The following is a 21,331-nucleotide window of genomic DNA, read 5'->3' as shown; positions in this document are numbered from 1 at the left end:
TTTGTATTACTTAATTACTATAGAGACTGAAAATAACTCGTCCACTTTGGTTTAACAACATTTAATATTTATAATTTGTTATTCTTTGTTTTAAATCACTGAAAGAGTGATGTGTCTATACATACATATGTATGTATGTATGTATGTATGTATGTATGTATGTATGTATGTATGTATGTAGGATGTATGTATTGTATGTATGTATGTATGTAGGTATGTATGTATGTATGTATGTATGTATGTATGTATGTATGTATGTATGTATGTATGTATGTAGTATGTATGTATGTATGTATGTATGTATGTATGTATGTATGTATGTATGTATGTATGTATGTATGTATGTATGTATGTTATGTATGTATGTATGTATGTATGTATGTATGTATGTATGTATGTATGTATGTATGTATGTATGTATGTATGTATGTATGTATGTATGTATGTATGTATGTATGTATGTATGCATACACACAGTTTTGCTTGCTGGTTTTTTATTTTTCTTTCTTTCTGGCACTCTTTCCTTAAAGAGACAGTATTGCAACAGTAATACAGATCAACCACAATTGATATGGTTCATGTACCACTGCAATTATTAAAAACAACAAAGAGTAATAACAGCCATACCAAAGCATATAAACAAACAAGTTAAAATGCTATATTCGGCTATGCCGAATCTTAAATACCCTCCAACAGCAAGCTACTTTTTATTAAAACCAATTTAACCATCTAATTTTTGATAACTTGCTAAAATTTTTGTTTCCATATTGAAGGTACTAACATTTATGCATATGTCAAACTAATTTTAATTAGGTCGAAAAAAAATGTGTATTAATGGCCAGTTTTGAAAACATTTCAATATCATGATTTATCTATACACAGAATATACTCATTTTGAATTTTATCCGGATATAATCATTTAATTACGAATTAAGTGGTATTAAGTGATTTCCCTTATATGGGAGCTAAGACAACCTATGGACCGATCCCAAAAAAATTCCGTAGAATGATTTATATATACAAAATACACATTTATGTCGAATTTTGTCTCGATAAAATTTGAGTAATTTTCGGAAATGGTCCTTAAATGGGAGTTGTGACCAATTATCGACCGATAAGGAAAAAATTTCGTATAATGATTTATATGCCAAAAAAATTCAAGTCGAATTTTACTACAATAGATTTATTAATTAATGAAATATGTGCGTTTAGGTGATTTTCGGAAGTGGAAATATTAATTTATATGGGAGGTGCAACGCCCGTTATTGCTAGTTCAGCAATTTTTTTTAAATGATCATAAAGAAATTCTAGCCACAATGCTTTCCTAGACAAACGAAAATTTGAGGATTCTAGCTCCAATGACAACCCACATAAATATATTAGAATTTTTTGTATTTAATTCATATGAGAGGTGCCACGCCCCTGTTGCTAATTCGCCAATTTATTACCTACATTAATTCATATGGGAGGTGCCACGCCCCATAATGCTAGTCCTCCCATTTTCCTTAAAATATTCATATGCATGTCAAAATTGTCCATACAAATGTTGAGGACTCTTAAGGACCATTTTCCCAGATATTCGACTTTTAAGAAAGTGGGTGTGGCACATCTCCCACTTGCAATTTTTAAGTATAAAGTAGCCTATTGTTCCTTCCAGATATAGAGGAACATACAGTGAAAATTTCAAGAAGATCGCTTCGGTGGTTTACCGTCCGTCTGTCTGTGTAAAACACGCTCACGTAAAAACGAAGAGAAATAAATTATATATAATTATCCGAACAAAATTTCACAGAATGATTTATCGATAAAAAGATTTTATCCGTATATATTTATAATTGAATGAAATACATTGGAAAAAGTGGCTTGTGGAAATGGGACTTATATGAGAACTAAGACGAATTATGCATTGATCCTAATTAAAAAAAAAAAAAGATTTCTTTTATACACAAAATATCCTTATTCCGATATCTTTATTTATCAATGAAATGTGCAATTATCTGAAGTGGATCTTATATGATAGATATGAACAATTATGGACCGATCCGTAAAAAACTTATTTTTATAGCCTATTTATACACAACACCACTTGAAAGTATACCAATTGGCTTAGAATCATTTTCTGAGTCGATTAGGGCTTGTAAAGCTTGTAATCAAACTTCAGGTCTCAATCTTGAAAATAATTCAATGAAATTTGGCACATATTCTTCTATGGTACCGGAGACGAAGCCTATTGAAAATGATTAACATTGGTTCATTATTTCACCTAGCCCCCTTAAAACTAAACCCGACAAATAGGGCTCTTAAGTTTATAATTTTGTTCAATATACTCGTATCTCGACAAAATGCTGCAAAACCAAGTTCTATACTAGCCTCGATGACTCTCATGAATTTTATAATTATAGGGTCTCATTTGACCATAGCCCCTATACAAAACCTCCTTCAAAATTTGACTTAAATATCCACAATTTTATTCAACAATAAACGGCTTCAGTATATCTGAGGCAAGGTACAATTCAACTAAATGCTCTATTATGAAAACTAAATCACATTTCATTTTTGTAACAGGTGTGGGCTATTATATGGTCGGCGTCGCCCGACTATAATTTCTTACTTGTTTTAAAATATCTTTATTTCTTAATTGGATATTTGCATTTAAGCGATTTTCGGAAGTGGTCCTTATTTGGGAGCTGTGACTAATTATGGACCGATCCGGAAAACATTTCGCAGGGTGTTTCATATCTACTATAAACACATTCATGACTAATATTATACCGATATCTTCATTCAGTTATGAAATATGTGCGTTTACGTGGTTATCGGAAATGGGCCTTATATGGGATCTATGCCCAATTATGGACCGATCCAAAATACATTTTGCAGAGTGATATATGTATACACAATACATATTTATGTTGAATATTATTTCAATATCTTTATTTCTAAATTAGTTATGTGCATTTAAGTAATTTTCTGAAGTTGACCTTACATGGGAGCAGTAACCAATTATGGGCCGAGCCAGAAAAAATTTCGCAGGGTGTTTTATATCTACTTTAAACACATTCATGATGAATTTTATACCGATAATTTCATTCAGTTATATAATATGTGCGATTACGTGGTTATCGGAAATGGGCCTTATATGGGAGCTATGCCCAATTATGGATCAATCCGAAAAATATTTTGCAACGTGATATATGTATACACAAAACATATTTATGTTGAATATTATTCCAATATCTTTATTTCTTAATTAGTTATTTGTATTTAAGTATTTTTCGAAAGTGGACCATATATGGGAACTGTGACCAATAATCAACCTATACAGATCTACGTTGATAATATGATTCCTGTTCTTATTATATACATATGTGCAAAATTTCGTGGTGATACCGATATTTTTGCCGAAGTTATTTACGATAAATCTATTTCCGAGAATATGTACTTTTGTATGGGGGCTATGAGAAATTTTGAATCGATTGTTTTGAGTTTGAACATTTTTGATCCCTGGGTAAAGAAAATAAGATGTGACGAAATTCATTCCATTATCTTTAGTAGTTTCTGAGAAAACTACTTAAGAATTAGGAAAAAAAAATAATTTTTTCGAGGTAGTCTGAAATTTTTACTCATAACTTTTTACGTTGTGAACCGATTTGGCTGATTTTCAATACCATTGCTTAGGACAATAGTGAATATTTTCAGTGAATTTGGCTGATTTATTTTGCTTAGTTTTAACGTGAGAGTGTTTGAGGCAGACAGACGGACACAGCTAAATCGACTCAGAATTTCTTAAGGATCCAGAATATATATACTTTGTTGGGTCTCAGATGAATATTTCTTGGTGTTACACACGGAATGGCAAACTTATATATACCTTCTATGACCACTGATGGTGGTGGAGGGTATAAAAATAAGCATTTTTTACACATTATGATGCAATTGTCACGAAAACTATGCAATATAATAACATGAAAATCATCATACATTTGTTTTTACACGAGAACTTTATTCTTGTTGAAAATATCCGGAATCAATCCATAATTTCTTATACCTCCCTTACACAAGTACATATTTCCGGAAAATTAGATTATTGTGGGATAATTTCCGTCAGAATGTTGATATCTTCAAACAATTTTACAAATTAAAATTCTATGTCAATAGAATTCATACAGAAAAAAAATTTTTCTGGATCGGTCCATAATTGGACATAGCTCCCATACAAGATCCCCTCCCGAAAATCACTTAAACACGCATAACTCATTACTAAATCCAGATATCCATATAAAATTTGCTACAAGTATTGCTATTATTACCGTGAAATTTTTTTCCGATCGGTCCATAATTGGTCATAGCTCCCATACAAGGTCCCCTCCCGAAAATCACTTAAACGCACATAACTTATTACTTAATTACGATATCCATATAAAATTTGGTGCAATTATTGTCCTTAATTGGTCATAGCTCCCATACAAGGTCTTCTTACGAAAATCTCTTAGACCCACATTACTCATTACCAAATAAAGCTATTGATACAAAATTTTGCACAAATATTAGTTAAGATTTTTTCACGATCGGTTCATAATATGGGTGCGATCGGTCCTATACAAGGTTCCCTTCCGAAAATCTCTTAAACACACATTACTTATTAGTAAATTACGATATAGATACAAATTTGACTGAAATATAGCTTCTATATACAGAAATGTTACTTAAAGATTTTTTACGATCGGTCCATAATTGGTCATATCCCCATTCTAGGTCCTGCCTCGAAAATTTGACTTTCCTTAAATCTTTTACACAAATTATTAAATATCGCTAAAGCATATCTTATGGCGCTTTAAAAATATAAAAAATTATGGCGTTTGTAATGTTCAATAAATCTGCAATTGTAGCAGATTTAAGCTGTTTAAATCTTGGGGTTTTTCTATTTAAGACATGAGATATATACAAATATTTGATCAATTAAAACAGTATTAATATAAAAGTAGCTGGTGGAGGGTATTTAAGATTCGACTCAGCCGAATATAGCACTCTTACTTGTTTATACTAGCTATACCCAGTGTGCTTTGCTACACTAAAAGCAATGTAAATAAAACAAAAAAAAAAACACTTTACGATTTTGAAGATTCTAACTATAATAGTTTTCCAGATATACATTTTTTACAAATTGGGGATGACAGGCGAATTATTGCAAGTTCGCCAATTTTTCCAAACGTTAATTTAGATTTTAATGTTACCTTTGAAACAAATTTTTAATAGGTTACGAAATTTAGTTTTTAATTCATATGGGAGATGCCTAGGTCCTGTTGAAAGTCCGCCCATTTCTCTCTAAATGTTCACATGAATGTTAAAGTTTTTCATGTAAAATTTTTGTATATAATTCATATGGAAGTTTCCAATTTGCTAGTCCGCCAATTTATTACCAAAATTTTTTATTACCATTATTTTTTCTCTAATAATTTCCCAGACATTTAATTCTATTTAATTCATATGGGAAGTTCAAATTCCCCTAATAAATGTCCGCCCATTTTCCTCAATGTTCAAATAAATGTTGAATTCCTAAAATTTGAAGATTTTAGGTCTATTAGTTTCCTAGACAAACGACAACGCCAAATTATTACTCAAATGTTCACATGGATGTCAAAGTTGTTCTTGCAAAATTTAAGGATTTTACCTCTAATAGTTTCTCAGATATACGAATTTGTCTATTTAATTCATATGGGGCGTTCCAATCCCCCTTATAAAAGTTCGCCCTTTTTCCCCAAAATATTCATATGAATATTAAAGTTCTTCGTGCAAAATTTTAAGAAGCTAGCTCTATTAGTTTCCCAAATAAACGAATTTTTGTATATTTTATTCATATGGAAGGTATTGGTAGTCCAACAATTTATTACCCAAAATGTTTACATGGATGTTAAAGTTCTTCATGCAAAATTTGAAGATTCTAACTGTAATAGTTTCCCAGATAAGCGGTTTTTTGTATTTAATTCATATGGGAGGTGCCACGCCCCTACTGCTAGTCCACCCCTAATAATCTTGACAATATATTGGTTCCGGCAAAATTTGAGAACTCTATCTGTTTTTCTCAGATATACTGATGTAATATCTTCTTCATATGGAAGGTGCCACGCCCACTATAGCCATTCCGCCCATTTTGTCCAAACATTTTCTTACGGATATCAAAGTTGCCCATACAAATTTTGAGGACTCCAACTCTTGCAGTTTCTGAGATATGCGACTTCTAACACTAATTTTTAATGTGGGCGTGGCGCGTCGCCCACTATTGCTCCTATCGCTAGTCCTTCAATTTTTCCACCAAATAATCATATGGATGTCAAAAATGTCCATAAAAAATTTGAGGACTCTGGTTGTACCATGTTCCAAGATATTCGACTTTTGAAGATGTGGGCGTGGCACCCCTCCCACTTGCAATTTCAAAATAAAAAGTAGCCTATAGTTCCTTCCAGATATTGGGGTGCATACACTTAAAATTTCAAGAAGATCGCTTAAGTGGTTTAGCCTCCTATAAGGTACAAACAAACAAATAAACAACCATACATTGATTTTTATATGTATATATGTATATAGATATGGGGGTTCCAAGCCACCTGATAAAAGTCCGCTTTTTTTCCAAAATGTCCAGATGAATATGAAAGTTTAGAAATGCAAAATTTTAGAAATCTAGTTCTATTAGTTTCTTAGATAAAATATGTTGTTGTATTTAATTCATATGGGAGGTGCCGCTCCCCCATTGGTAGTCCGCCAATTTATTACCCAAAATATTTACATCGATGCAAAAGTTCTTCGTGCAAAATTTGAAGCTTTTAACTGTAATAGTTTCCAAGATAAACGAATTTGTGTATTTAATTAATATGGGAGGTGCCACGCCCCCTGCTGCTAGTCCGTCCATAATTGGTCATAGCTCCCATACAAGCTCCTATTCAGAAAAACACTTCAAGGCACACAACTCATTGCAAAATAGTGATATCCATAAAAATTTTGTCATAAATACTATTTTTGCACACAGAAATATTATTTCAAAATTTTTTCACGATCGGTTCATATTTGTTCATAGCTGCCATACAAGAAAACCACTTAATGCATAATATTCATTACCAAATAATTTAGCCAAAATTTTGTCTATATATACATTAATGTTACATAATTGGTCATAGCTCCCATACAAGGTCCTCTTACGAAAATCTCTTAAACGCTCATTACTCATTACCAAATAAAGCTATTGATGCAAAATTTTGCACAAATATTAGTTTTGTATACAAAAATTATATTTTAAGATTTTTTCACGATCGAGTGTATTTAAGATTCGGTTCAGCCGAATATAGCACTCTAACTTGTTTTTATATACTACTAGCTAAAATCCGTCGTGCTTTGCTACTCCTGTCGATATAAAAAAAATATTCTAAATATATTGAAATAAATTTTTTGTTTAGGAAAATTTTATTAATATTTGTTTGTCACTATCCAAAACAATAAAGTAGTAAGACAAAGAAAGTTTGATATTGGGATATACAATATTTTTCGTTTTCCCCTCAGGCACGTAGATATACTAATCTGAAGGTTTCCCAACTCGCAAGCATGTAACATAAAGCTGACCATGTGAGAAGCATGGATTTTCGAGATTTATTCCACACACTTGCAGGGATTGACCCTGTGATTTGTTTATTGTCATCGCGAAAGCCAAACGTATAGGAAATTACAACCGTTTAAATTCTAACGGCATTTCCGAAGTTGTCATTGGGATCCGAGGTAGTAAGACATCCGTTCTTTTATAATGGCCAGTTATAATCGTATATATATATATATATATATATATATATATATATATATATAGAGAGATTTTTTGTTGCAAAACCAATACACTCATACAAGGAAAAAGAAAAAATATTTCATATATTTATGTACGTACACGGTAAAACCTTCGATTTGCATTTTTGTAAAAATAAAATAATTTTCCCATTTATTTTGCAAATCTATTTTGTAAAGAATACAAAAAAACAAGTAAGAAATTATAGTCGGGCGAGGCCGACCATATAATACCCTACACCTGTTGCAAAAATAAAGTGCGATTTACTTTTCATAATAAAGCATTTAGTTGAATTTTACCTTGTCTCAGATATACTTAAGCCATTTATTATTGAATAAAATTGTGGACATTAAAGTCAAATTTTGAATAAACATAACAAGTAGGAAATTATAGTCGGGCGAGGCCGACCATATAATACCCTACACCTGTTACAAAAATAAGATGTGATACAATTTTCATAATAAAGCATTGTAGTTGAATTGTACCTTGCCTCAGAAGTATATCTGCCATTTATTGTTGTATAAAATTGTGGATATTTAAGTCAAATTTTGAAGGGGGCTTTGTATAGGGGCTATGGTCAAATGAGACCCTATAATTATAAAATTCATGAGAGTCATAATGGCTAGAACTTGGTTTTGCAGCTTTTTGTCGAGATACGATTACATGTTACATAATTATGAACTTGAAAGACCTATTCATCGGGTTCAGTTGTATGAGGGCTAGGTGAAATCATGGACCGATGTTAACCATTTTCAATAGGCTTCGTCTCCGATACCATAGAAGATCATGTGCCAAATTTCATTGAAATATAATCAAAATTGCGTCCTGTAGTTTGATTACAAGGTTTACAAGCCCTATTCAGGGGTTCAGTTGTATGGGAGCTAGGTAAAATAATGGACCGATGTTAACCATTTTCAATGGGCTTCGTCTCCCGTACCATACAAGATCATGTGCCAAATTTCATTGAATAATAATCAAAATTGCGTCCTGTAGTTTGATTACAAGGTTTACAAGCCCTATTCAGGGGTTCAGTTGTATGGGAGCTAGGTAAAATAATGGACCGATGTTAACCATTTTCAATAGGCTTCGTCTCCGATACCATAGAAGATCATGTGCCAAATTTCATTGAAATATAATCAAAATTTCGTCCTGTAGTTTGATTACAAGGCTTACAAGCCCTATTCAGGGGTTCAGTTGTATGGGGGCTAGGTGAAATAATGGACCGATGTTAACCATTTTCAATAGGCTTCGTCTCCGATACCATAGAAGATCATATGCCAAATTTCATTGAATTATCATCAAAATTGCAACGTGTAGTTTGATTACAAGGTTTACAAGCCCTATTCAGGGGTTCAGTTGTATGGGAGATAGGTGAAATAATGGACCGATCTTAACCATTTTCAATAGGCTTCGTCCCTGGGACAATAGAAGATCATGTACCATTCATTGAATCATCTTAAAAATTGCAACCTGTAGTTTGATTACAAGGTCTACATGGGCGAACAGATGGATCGGACATAACTAAATCGACTCAGGAAATGATTCTAAGCCGATTGGTATACTTTAAGGTATAGGACCAATATTATTGTGCGTTACAAACATCAGCACAAACCCATTATACCCTTCCCACTAAAGTGGTGTAGGGTATAATTATGAACTTGAAAGCCCTATTCGTCGGGTTCAGTTGTATAGGGGCTAGGTGAAATAATGGACCGATGTTAACCATTTTCAATAGGCTTCGTCTCCAGTACCATAGAAGATCATGTCCCAAATTTCATTGAATTATCTTCAAAATTGCGACCTGTAGTTTGATTACAAAGTTTACAAGCCCTATTCAGTGGTTTAATTGTATGGGTCCCACTAAAATGGCGTAGGGTATAATAACTAGGGATGCCAATCCCGAAATCCTGGGATTTTTCGGGATTAGAAAATACCGAATCCCGGGATTTGCTAAATAAATCCCGGGATTTTTTCGGGATTAGGATATCCCGAATCCCGGGATTTTTCAAAATGAATCCCGAGATTTGTTACTAAAAGTTTTTTTTAATTCTGTTTTGAGCCATAATTTCATTCAATTCGCTTAAAAAATACGATCTTACTTTATTTTTGACTTATGCAGAACAAAATTAAGCACAGCTAATCTTGTACATTTTGAACCTTTTTTTTATAGTGGTATGATACCATATATAATACTTACAAATTTATTTTTTCATTTCGTCGTAGACCCAAAAAGCATACACATTCTTTGTCTATAGTAGACTTAAATTTGGAAGAAAATTAACACAAGAAATCCTAAAAGGACCTCCTCTGAAAAACAATTTGATGCCAATATTAATATCAATACGTTACAAGCAGCTATTTGATGAAATTCACTTTTAAAATAGAATCGATTTGAATCTACAAAAATAATCCAAAAATTGTGTAAAATTCAATTTCTGTGGCTTTTCATACAAATTATCATATTTTTATACCCTACACCACTTTAGTGGGGAGGGTATATTGGGTTTGTGCTGATGTTTGTAACGCACAATAATATTGGTCCTATACCCACCTTAAAGTATACCAATCGGCTCAGAATCATTTTCTGAGTCGATTTAGCTATGTCCGTCCGTCTGTCCGTCTGTCCGTCCGTCCATGTAAACCTTGTAATCAAACTACAGGTCGCAATTTTGAAGATAATTCAATGAAATTTGGTACATGATCTTCTATTGTGCCAGGGACGAAGCCTATTGAAAATGGTTAAGATCGGTCCATTATTTCACCTAGCCCCCATACAACTGAACCCCCCAAAAGGGCTTGTAATCCTTGTAATCAAACTACAGGTCGCAATTTTTGGAGATAATTCAATGAAATTTGGCACATGATCTTTTATGGTATCGTAAACGAAGCCTATTGAAAATGGTTAACATCGGTCCATTATTTCACCTAGCCCCCATACAACTGAACCCCTCGAATAGGGCTTTTAAAATTTGTAATCAAACTACAGGTCGCAATTTTGGAGATAATTCAATAAAATTTGGCACATGATCTTTTATGGTATCGTAGACGAAGCCTATTGAAAATGGTTAACATCGGTCCATTATTTCACCTAGCCCCCATACAACTGAACCCCCGAATAGGGCTTTTAAAACTTGTAATCAAACTACAGGTCGCAATTTTGGAGACAATTCAATGAAATTTGGCACATGATCTTTTATGGTACCGTAGACGAAGCCTATTGAAAATGGTTACCATCGGTCCATTATTTCACCTAGCCCCCATACAACTGAAACCCCCGAATAGGGCTTTTAAAAGTTGTAATCAAACTACAGGTCACAATTTTGGAGATAATTCAATGAAATTTTGCACATGATCTTTTATGGTACCGTAGACGAAGCCTATTGAAAATGGTTACCATCGGTCCATTATTTCACCTAGCCCCCATACAACTGAACCCCCGAATAGGGCTTTTAAAAGTTGTAATCAAACTGCAGGTCGCAATTTTGGAGATAATTCAATGAAATTTGATATTTTGGTACCGTAGATGAAGTCTGTTGAAAATGGTTTACATCGGTCCATTATTTCACCTAGCCCCCATACAACTGAACCCGCCGAATAGGGCTTTTAAGTTCATAATTATGTTTAATATACTCATATCTCGACAAAAAGCTGCAATAACCAAGTTGTATACAAGACTTGATGACCCCCACGAATTCCATAATAATAGGTTCTCATATGACCCTAGCCCCTATGAAAAGCCCCCATCAAAATTTCACTTAAATGTCCACAATTTTATTCAACAATAAACGGCTTAAGTATGTAAATCTAATGCAAGGTACAATTCAACTTAAATGCTTTATTATGGCAACTAAATCACATTATATTTTTGTCAAAGGTGTAGGGTATTATATAGTCGGCCTCGCCCAACTATAATTTCTTACTTGTTTTAAATTGATTCTCTTAAATGGAAAGTATTTTGTTGTCTGCGTATTATTTTGCAAGAAAATAATAAACCATTCCTCGATCGAAATTCATCATACCTTTTCAAATCGATTGATTTCGAATCGTTCGAATTCCATCACATACCGGAATATTTATTTTATTTCGGCACCGTCAAATATAAAATTTATTTTTTAAATGGTATCTAGAAGGTTTTGCATTTCAAGCTTTCTACAAATCTGAGTAATAACGGTAAAGGTAAATTAAATTGTTCTGAATGTTGATGACATTTTCCAAAGAAAAGGTTCATTTAAGATCTAAATTGATATTCGAAGGATTGAACATTGTATTTTTATTATACCCTACACCACTACAGTTGGGAGGGTATTATTCGGTTGTGCTGGCGTTTGTAACGCATACTAATATTGGTCCTACACCCACCTTAAAGTATACCGATCGACTCAGAATCACTTTCTGAGTCTGCCGTTGTTTGACCCTAGCCCCCATACGAACCCTTCAAAGTCCAAAAATTTACTTATAACCATTAGTATCGCGATGACATTCAGCATAACTAAGCTTTATATAAAATTATTACATCCCTCTTCCCAATTTTTTGAGTATCGGCCCATATTTGACCCTAGCTCCCACATAAAGCCTCTTTTAGAAATTTAGTTTTTTATCAATAAATTGCTTAAATACATCGGAGTTAAGGTAAAATTCAACAAATTTTTTATGAAAAATAAATAATTTTTAAAATATATAAATGGTGTAGGGTATCATATAGTCGGACATATCCGACTATACTTTCCTACTTGTTTTTATTTAGGAAGTATGTATGTAGTTACCAAATTTCTGAAATTATGATTTTCTAAAAGTTTTTATTTAAGAATTGGAATTAATTGGATTGCTTTAATTTAAAATTATCTTCTGTCGATTAATCTCCACAAAATTAAATAATTTTCTTCACAAACATGAAGATTTAAGATTTTCATGTATAAAATAATTAAATTTGTGTAATCCCGAAATCCCGGGATCCCGGTATTGCAATTTTCAAAATCCCGAGCCGACCATATAATACCCTACACCTTTTTCCAAGTGCATTTAAAACAAACTTGTTTACGATAAACAAAAACAAAATCAACGTTGATGATCGCTGTCGTCAATGTTTACCAGCAAAGAATACGAAAGTGTTGATGCTTTGCTCTTGCTTGTATAATTATAAATTATCTATAAATTATTGTCGGGCGAGGCCGACCATATAATACCTAACACCTGTTACAAAAATAAAAAGTGATTTAATTTTCATAATTAAGCATTTTAGTTGAATTGTACCTTGCCTTAGATATACTTAAGACATTTATTGTTGAATAAGAGTGTAGACATTTAAGTCAAATTTTGAAGGGGGCTTTGAATAGGGGCTATGGTCAAATGAGCCCTATAATTATAAAATTAATGAGAGTCATCAAGGCTAGTATAGAGCTTGGTTTTGCAGTTTTTTGTCGAGATACGAGTATATTCAACATAATTATGAACTTAAAAGCCCTATTCGTCAGGTTCAGTTGTATGGGGGCTAGGTGAAATAATGGACCGATGATAACCATTTTCAACAGGCTTCGTCTCCGGTGCCATTAAATATTTCATTGAATTATCTTCACTCAGAAAATGATTCTAAGCAGATTGGTATACTTTAATGTGGGTATAGGACCAATATTATTGAGCGTTACAAAAATCAGTACAAACCCAATATACCCTACCCACTAAAGTGGTGTAGGGTATAATAAGACAAAATTGTTTGTGTATTTCGTAGTGCTAGTGCTGAGTGCTCTAAGCGTGCGCATACGCTTGGGCAACCTTTATACCCTCCACCACCATCAGTGGTGATAGAGGGTATATATAAGTTTGGCACTACGTGTGTAACACCAAGAAATATTCATCTTATACCCAACAAAGTATATATTTAGCTCTGTCCGTCTGTCGGCCTCAAACACTCTCACGTTAAAACTAAGCAAAAGAAATCAGCCAAATTCACTGAAAATTGAATTGAATTGTCCTATGCAGTTTTGTATTGAGTAAAAATTTCAGACTACCTCGAAAAAATTGCATTTTTTCCCAAATTCTTGAGTAGTTTTCTCATAAAGTACCAAAGATAAATGGATGAATTTTATCACACACGTTATTTTTTTTTTTGCCCAGGGAAATTTTCCATAGCACCCACACAAAGGGACATATTCTCAGAAATATATTTGTCGTTAATAACTTCGTCAAAAATATTGCTACCACACGAAATTTTGTGCATATGTATATTATAAGCCAAATTCACTGAAAATATTCACTATTGTCCTAAACTGTTTTGTATTGAAAATCAGCCAATCTGTTTGCAAGTTATGAGTAAAATTTCAGACTACCTCGAAAAAAATACGTTTTTTCCCTAATTCTTGAGTAGATTTCTCATAAACTACCAAAGATAATTGGATGAATTTTATCACACACGTTATTTAATTATACCCACCATCAAAAAAGATGGGGGGTATATTGATTTTGTCATTCCGTTTGTAACACATCGAAATATTGGTCATAGACCCATAAAAGTATATATATTCCGGGTCCTTATTAAATTCTAAGACGATCTAGCCATGTCCGTCCGTCTGTCCGTCTGTCTGTTGAAATCACGATAGGGACCACACGCGAGGAGCTAGACAGTTGAAATTTTGCATAAATATTCTCTATTGTTAAGGTTTCTTTGGTATTGAAAATAGGCAATATTGGTCCACTTTTTCGGATAGCCCCCATACAAGTGGACCTCCAAAAAACAGCTTTAACGGGCATAACTGCTTTAGAAGTACAAGTATAGCGATGAAATTCGACATAAATAAGTTTCATATGAGCCAAAATCTTTCTACCAATTTTTTTTAGGATCGGCCCATAAATGACCCTACCCCCCATATAAGGTCCCCTTTAGAAAATGACTTTAACACTCATTACTAGCCTAAAAATTCGAATATAGCGATGAAATTCAGTATAAGTAAGTTTCTTACGAACCAAAACCTTTTAACCAATTTTTTTAGGATCGGCCCATAAATGACCCTACCCCCCATATAAGGTCCCCTCCTGAAAATGACTTTAACACTCATTACTGGTCCCAAAATGCAAGTATAGCGATGAAATTCGACATAAATAAGTTTCATGTGAGCCAAAATCTTTCTACCAAATTTTTTGAGGATCGGTCCATAATTGACCTTACACCCCATATAAGGTCCCCTTTAGAAAATTACTTTAACACTTATTACTGGTCCAAAAATGCGAGTATAGCGATGAAATTTGGTATAAGTAAGTTTCTTACGAACCAAAATCGCTCTACGAATTATTTTTAAGATCGGCCCATAAATGACCCTATCCCCCATATAAGGTCCCCTTCTGAAAATGACTTTAACGCTCATTACTGGCTAAAAAATACGAATATAGCTAAAAAAAATTTTCCACAATAAAGTTCCTCGCGAGCCAAAATCTTTTTAATAACTTTTATGTGGATAGGTCCATAATTGGCCCTACTCCCCCTATTCGATCCACTTCAGGAAATAGCTTAAACGCTTACTACTGTCTTTAAAATACGAGTAAAACGATGAAATGCTACACACGTAAGTTTCTTACGAGCCAAAACCTCTGTACCAATTTTTTTGGATCGGCTCATAAATGACCCTTCCCCCATATAAGGTCCCCCTTTGCAAATAACTACAATGCTCATTACTGGCTTAAAAATATGAATGTAACGAAAATTGACGCACATAAGTTTAATCTCTCCACCAAATTTAGGAAGGATCGGTATATAATTTACTCTACCACCCATATTAGGTCCCCTTCAGAAAATTATTTAAACGATCATTACTGGCTTAAAAATATGAGTTATGAAATACGGTTATGAAATTCGCTCCGAATTTCATGCGGAATGTTTCGGTAATACACAAAAGGTTCCCTTCAGGAAAGAGTTTTGGCTAATAAACTACGAGTGTTCCTTATTTAAAATACGAGTATAGCCCTGAATGTACAAAATTTTATGAGTATCGGTTCATAATTGACGCTCACGGTTTAAGAATTGAAATAAAATATTTTTTTTTTTTTAATTAATATTTTGTTAGTTCAAAAGAGCTCGGGCCATAATTGACTTAAGCCATATTCCAAATATCACGCTGATGTTTTTAGGGGAGCATTCCTTTTACGGTATACGGTTTGATGGTGGGTATATGAGATTCGGCACAGCCGAATATAATACTCTTACTTGTTTTTTTTTTGCCCAGGGAAATTTTCCATAGCCCCTATCCAAAGGCACATATTTTCGGAAATAGATTTATCGTTAATAACTTCGTCAAAAATATCGCTATTACAACGAAATTTTGCGCATATATACATTATAGAACAGAAATCACATTACTAAAGTAGATCTGTATAGGTCCATAATTAGTCATAGCTCCCATATAAGGTCCACTTTCGAAAAGCACTTAAATGCACATAACTTATTATGAAATAAACATATTGGAATAATATTCGACATAAATATGTTTTGTGTATACATATATCACTCTGCAAAATATTTTTTGAACCGGTCCATAATCGGGCATAGCTCCCATATAAGGCACATTTCTGATAACCACGTAAATGCAAATATTTCATAACTGAATGAAGATATCGGTATAAAATTCATCATGAATGTGGTTAAAGTAGGTATTAAAAATCCTGCGAAATTTTTTCCGGATCAGTTCATAATTGGTCACAGCTCCCATATTAGGTCCACTTCCGAAAATCACTTAAATGCTCATAATTAATTAGAAATAAAGATATCGGAATAATATTCAACATAAATATGTTTTGTTTATACATATATCACTCTGAAATAAATGTTTCGGATCGGTCTATAACCACGATCGGCAACTTCTTTAAACTGTGTATTTTGGCCGTTACTAAATTTACACAGACTACTCACACGCATAGAAATACAATTCAGTCTCATATGTGCTGTCATTGAAGGAGGTTGTGTTGTCGCTCCTTTCTTGCTTATACAATGAAAATGATGGAAAATATATTAATGCAGGGATGGATAATTCTAATTATTAATGTATTTTTTTAGCATCTACACTACATATTATGTAGTTTTTAGAATTATAAACTTTTTTAAATGCTTTTTCTCACAACTTCAGTAGCAAATTGCAATAATTTACCAATATATACATGTAATTATATGAAATCTTTGCCCTTAACAGGTATATATTTTATTAAAAACTTAGTTAAAAAGGTCATATTTCTATTTCAATATTTAAAATAAATATGTGCAAATATGCCCAAAAAATATGTGCTACTTTTAAACTTAAAAAATGTTAGATTTGTTTTAGATCACACATCGGCAGAGCGTAAAATAATCTTTCCACACTAACACTACTTCACTTTGTGTTTTTGCATTTCATGCACTGAAAGAAAAGTTTGTAAAATTTTTTAGTGTTTTTGGTGTAGTGACTTCACTACTTTACAGTGTACTGTATTATAAATAATAAAAAATCATTAAAATTTCTGGATTTTTTTATGAATAGGATTGGAAAAAATTTAAACACGACCTATTATTTTTGAACATTGCTCTCGGAAATGCATTTATTTGCAATTTTAGATACAAAATTAATCTTAGTATATACTCCATGTAAATAAATGAAAAGAAATAATGGAAGATTTTAAAAAATTAAACAAATAATGGATCGTTAGGTGTATAAAAATATCCTCCAAGAACTTTCGCGCACATATACAGTGCTATAAATGTCAATTAATTGAAAATATTTACAGGATAATGTTGTAAATAGGCTTGTATGTCAAGAATTAATATTAATAATTAATATTAATATTAGCGGGTATTACATTTGTTTATGAGTTTATATCGTTGATTCATCTTTATTAAAATTCCCATTATTTTTTACAATTACTCAAAAAAAAATTATTCAAATAAATATATTTTCTTACGTATTTAATGATAATTTTTCTTTGAGATATTTTAAAATAAATATTAAATATCAAACATTCTCATATTATCTTTACACAGATTTCTCTATGTGTAACTCCATCAACAAACTTCCAAGCTCTCATTCTCTTAGCTTGTATGTTTTAGATCCCTGATCGGCAAAGAGCTTTGTTAAGAGCTTTCTTGCACTCTTAATTTCACACGCATGTATGTTTACACATGTATAAAAAACGATAAAAACCAGTAAGAGAACTTATTTTTTACTCTCTGCCTATGTAGGTTTTAGATTAATATTATTTCTAAATTTCAGTTTTCCAAGCATGCCTTGTTGTGAAGATGAGAGTACAACTATTTCTCATTTCTTGTTTTTTTCGCTCTGACCGGATCTTAATGGGGAGAAAAATATGTCGGAATCTTGTTCTACTTAACCCAACAAAATTATTCCCCTTTCCAGATATTGAGATAGCCGAAATTTGAGCTCGATTAATAGACGTTAAAATGTGCCGCTCGTCGCTCAAAGTTTGAAAAACAAATTGGTTAAAAATAGTTTGAAAAATTTAAAAGTTATTAAAAATTCCCCAGGCTATTAACGTGTCTCAGAGCACTTGATTAGGAAATGTGGAAAAAAGTTTAATTTTTTTTGCAAAATATTCTAATAAATCTATTTTATTACATGAAGTATATCTAAATTTACTCGAAAATAAATTTGTGTCCTTAAAAGATATCGTGAACCTGTTCTCATTTATGCACAGTGAGACATTTGTCACTTTTAGAACGAAAAAAATAAAAATAAACGTTTTCCAAATGTCTTGCTTGTTATTATAGTTAACAGTAAACATTCCATATACTATAGAAAATAAATAAAAATATTGCAAAGTTCCTTTAACCTGAAATATAGGTGTTCAAAGTTGCTCCTTTTAAAAATAAAATAATTTTTTTGTAATATATATAGAGCATTATTGAAATTAATTATTTTACTTTGGGGTTATATTGGACCCAAGCGCTTTTAAAGGGTTAATTTTAATTTTTTGTTGTTATTTTATATATCGGACCATATAATTTAAATCCCTGTAATTTTAGTAAATAAGGCCAACAAATAAATAATATTTCGATATGTTTCAATGAGAATTCCAAAATTTTGCAAAATTTAACCTTTCACCCCAATGTTCACGCCTTAGGATTTCCCGATTTATATATGTATAACTTCAGGGACATATTTTATATTATCTGGGAAATAATATTCTGTAAATATTTTGTTTAAAATGTACATATATCAGTTAAGAATTAGGACATATTTTGTAAAATATTACAAAAAAATAAGTTGTTCGCGAAATTCGAAGAATTCAAATCGCAGGAACAGCGTAACTATAAGAGGTATTGACCTAATTTTTTCACTGTTTCATTCCCTAATCTATTGACCATAAATCCCCTGGTGATATTTCAAAAATTTTAAAATTAGTTTAACAAAGAATTAAAAAAAGTGAAAATGGAGTTTTGAAACTCCGTGTAAAAAATTATTTTTTCTGATCATAGCTGAGATCAGGTTCACGATATCTTTTAAGGACAAAAACTTATATTCAAGTAAATATAGATATATTTTAAGTAATAACATAGTTTTATTGAAATATTTTGCAAACTAAATTCATTTTTTTCCACATTTCCTAATCAAGTGCTCTGAGATACGTTAATAGCCTGGGGAATTTTTAATAACATTCACATTTTTTCAACCAATTTTTCTGTTTTACATCTTTTTGAAATACTAAATCTATGTACATTATGATTCTTGAACAATAATATGTAAGATATATATCTAATACAGTGCTTTTCGCGTATAGTCACAACCTTTAATTGCAAACAAATTGAGGAATATATCGCTAAAGTGATTATAAAAAAAATTTTTTGTATATGCCACAATGTGATTGTAAAGAAAATCTTATATATTCATTTTTTGTGAATATAAAACAAGTTAGAGTGCTATATAAATACCCTCCACCAGCTACTTTTATATTAATTTCTTTTTCTAATTGATAAAATATTTGTAGAAATAAGTTTTCTCATGTCTTAAATAGAAAAAGCCCAAGATTTAAACAGCTTAAATTTATTACAATTCCAAGATTTATTGAACATTACAAACACCATTTTCTTTTATATTTTTATAGCGCCATAAGATATGCTTTAACGATATTTATTAATGTATGCATGTGTGTGAAAGATTTAATGATCTTCAAAATACATATATACAATTTTGTTCTACACAAATTGATAATGCAACTAGTTAAATACGGTTAAAGTGCTTTTAAGGGCAGGGCCTAGTATGGGAGATATGACCAATTATAGACCGATCGTAAAAAATTCTGTAAGCAAAATTTTTGTACATAAAAACTATATTTCAGTCAAATTTTGTATCTATATCGTAATTTAGTAATAAGTAATGTGTGTAATTTTCTGAAGGGAACTTTGAATGGAACCGACCACACCCATGTTATGAACCGATCGTGAAAAAATCTTCAAATAGAATTTTTGTATACAAAACTAATATTTGTGCCAAATTTTGTATCAAGAGCTTTATTTGGTAATGAGTAATGTGCGTTTAAGAGATTTTCGTAAAAGGACCTTCTATGGGAGCTATGACCAATTTAGTATATAAAGACAAAATTTCAAAATCCTGTATCTATATCATTATTTGGTAATGAATACTGTGCGTTTTAGTGATTTTCTGTATGAAAGCTATGATCAAAGATGAACCGATCGTGAAAAAATTTTGAAATAACATTTCTGTGTAAAAAAATAGTATGTATGCCAAATTTTTTATGGGTATCACTATTTGGTAATGAGTTATGTGCCTTTAAGTGTTTTTCTCAAAGGGACCTTGCATGAGAGCTATGATCAATTATGGACCGATAGGAAAACAATTTCACGGTATTATTTCTGTGTATATGAGAAATACTTGTGTCAAACTTTATATGGATATTTTAATTTAGTAATGAGTTATGCGCGTTTAAGTGATTTTCGGGAGGGGACCTTGTATGGGAGCTATGACCAATTATGGACCGATCCGAAAAACTTTCATAGTAATATTTCTGTATATGTAAGCAATACTTGTACCAAATTTTATATGGATATCTTAATTTAGTAATGAGTTATGTGCGTTTAAGTGATTTTCGGGTAGGGACCTTGTATGAGAGCTATGACCAATTATGGACCGATCGGAAAACAATTTCACAGTAACATTTACGTATACAAGAGCAATACTTGTACCAAATTTTATATGGATATCTTAATTTAATAATGAGTTATGTGCGTTTAAGTGATTTTCGGGAGGGGACCTTGTATGGGAGCTATGGCCAATTATGGACCGATCGGAAAAAACTTTCACAGTAAAATTTCTGTGCATATGGGCAATACTTATTCCAAACTTTATATGGATATCATAATTTAGTAATGAGTTATGCGCGTTTAAGTGATTTTCGGAAGGGGACCTTGTATGGAAACTATGTCCAATTATGGACCCATCCAGAAAATTTTTACTCTCAATAAATTCTATTGACATAAGATTTTTATTTGTAAAATTTTTGTAAAATAAACATTTTTTACACATT

The 21,331-nt window shown here is 31.9% G+C and overlaps 1 protein-coding gene across 1 annotated transcript in view; it reads right to left on the bottom strand.

Moving 5' to 3' along the window:
• The window catches only part of LOC119605129 (glutamate receptor 1-like), a 180,415-nt gene that overhangs the window by 122,029 nt on the left and 37,055 nt on the right, over positions 1-21,331 (bottom strand). The gene's annotated exons all lie outside the window — the stretch shown is intronic.

This window comes from Lucilia sericata, unplaced genomic scaffold (genome assembly GCF_015586225.1).
Source record: "Lucilia sericata isolate MDLA Ls3-8-SP2 unplaced genomic scaffold, ASM1558622v1 Contig000459F_arrow, whole genome shotgun sequence".
Lineage (NCBI taxonomy): Eukaryota > Metazoa > Arthropoda > Insecta > Diptera > Calliphoridae > Lucilia > Lucilia sericata.
Note: the sequence above shows the minus strand (reverse complement) of the source record. Positions and strands in the feature narration are given on the sequence as shown.